This window comes from Octopus bimaculoides, chromosome 4, assembly GCF_001194135.2.
Source record: "Octopus bimaculoides isolate UCB-OBI-ISO-001 chromosome 4, ASM119413v2, whole genome shotgun sequence".
Lineage (NCBI taxonomy): Eukaryota > Metazoa > Mollusca > Cephalopoda > Octopoda > Octopodidae > Octopus > Octopus bimaculoides.
In genome coordinates, this window is record NC_068984.1 from 44744343 (window position 1) to 44746828 (window position 2486).

Sequence of the window (2486 nt, forward strand, 5' to 3'; positions counted from 1 at the left end):
ATATATATATATAGAGAGAGAGAGAGAGAGAGAGAGAGAGAGAGAGAGAAAGGGAATGGGAACTTTCACATGATGGACTGTATGTAACATACAAAAAAAAAAATAATAAAAAGCTTATACGCCCGTTTAACATTTTTCACATTGATACAAAACCTTTGTCGAGATGGGGTTTATTTGACTGAATAAATTCAATACATTATTATCGCCCCGCCCTTTTGATCGATTACAGTGGAATGAAAGACGAGGCAGACTTTGGCGGAGAATTTGAAATCAGAATCCACACATAGATAGAAAACAATATATGATTTGGCCGAGATTTGTGAAAGCTGTCCGACGGCTAAATATTTTATAGTGTACCACACCTTAGGGCATAAAAGGTACTTTAAGTGGAACCTGAGTTGAGAACAATGAGACTAGTTGTAGCATCACGACGTATCTAATCCCCCTAGCTACGGTTTTACAATTAACACCGCCCTAAGGACATATTTAATGTTAGTTAACCAGTAAATGAATGCTTGGTGGACTGACCTCGTGTTCTGTTGTAAAACAAAATTACGGGCGTGTCTCTAGAAACTAGAACACTAAATTCAATTAGGAATAAAAAAAATATATATACATTTAGGTGTACAATAGTAGTACAAAATACAGTTGTACTCTGTTCCAATCCTTAAAATCCGTTGCAAGTATTATTTACTGGTATTTGATTATATTTATTGCATTCCAGAACAATACTACAGTATACTTTAAAAATAATTGTTTCTGCTTGCTGGTACAAGCAAATATAAGTACTATGAAATAACTATGCCATAAATGTTCCGTCTAAAGCAGTGACAGCATGCAAACTAAGTTACGGGGAAGTAACGCATTAACACCGGTTGTCAAATGGTGGTAGGAAATACACACACACACACACACACACATACGACGGGCTTCTTTCAGTTTCCGCCTACCAAATCCATTCAGAAGGCTTTAATCGACTCGGAGCTGTAGTAGAAGACTTTTGCTCAAGGTGCTTTGCAGTGGCACTGAGCCCGGAACCATGTGATTGGGAAGCAAAATTCTTGCCATACAGCCACGCCAACACCTATGAAGGGACAAGAAAGCCACCTGGCAGGGAATCAATCGTGGATCTTCCGCGTGACATGCGGGGATACTTACCACTATACTATTGAGGATCTCATGTACGTATACGTATATATATGTACCTATATACCTATATGTAGACTGCATATGCGTATACGTATATATACGGAGTATATACAGGGTGTCCCAGAAGTCACAGATGGGCTTCAATTTTTAATAACTTCCTCAACCTTATAAATAGATGCATGAAATTTTGATTCAAAATAACGGACATAATGGAAATTGATATGCATTAGCCAAATTTTGCAACACCACTACATCACATACGAAAAATGATATCGCTTAAATGGCAGCCATTTTGGGCTTCGCACGAGTATCAATTGAAACGGATGTTAGACGCGAAAATGACCAATCTGTTAATAATAAACAATTATTAATTTCCTTATCTCCATTTTTTTTTCTTCTTTTGTACACACACACACACATACACACACGCACACACACATGCACACACACACACACATATATGCATATATATACATAAATGTATGTGTATGTGTGTATGTATGTTAGTACGTACGTATGTATGTATGTATGTATGTATGTATGTATGTATGTATGTATGCATAAACGTCGATGTCAGTCTGTCTCGAAAGAACGTCACAAATTTTTGTCGACGAATCTTTACCGGAGATTCGCATGAGAACTAGAATAATGCTTAAAAAAATCTTTTCCCAGAATTGTTTTAGGTCTAAACAAAGAAAACTCGTGAAAAAAAAAAAAAATTATGTAGGAGGTGCGACAGACAAAATTCTGTAATTGATTTGAATTTGATTAGTATTGTTAATGTGAGTTGGAGAAACGTTGTCAGTTTATACTAATTGCGATGAAATTCAAACTATTGTATAATAGTAGCATCAGATTAAACGAAGAACAAGGTGCGCAGTTTGCTTTCCCATTAGGTAGACGGATGTGGAAAAGGCTGGGTAACAACATACGAAAAGTCAAAGAAAGCTATAATCAAGACTTTCCGACGGCATCAACAACAGGAAGTTAGGAGTGGTTTTAATGAAGAAACTCCTGTTTCCAGTTCATAATGGTGGCTTTCTTCATTTCTACATTCCTGAAAATATACACTGTACAAGGAAAAATGTACAGTTTAATGCAGCAAGTAGTAGGATTACCGTGCAATAATCGAGTGTTTCACTAGATTGTATGGATAAATCCCTATGGTTCTCGGAAAAGTTTCCGGAAAACATTTCACTGTACTTTTTTTTTCACCGACAAACAAGAACAATTTCACATGGGAAAGTGTCATTTGCTATACCCTGGAGATTTGATAGACTGAAAGAAGCACGTCGTATATAGATATAATGTTTATATATATATATATATATATATAT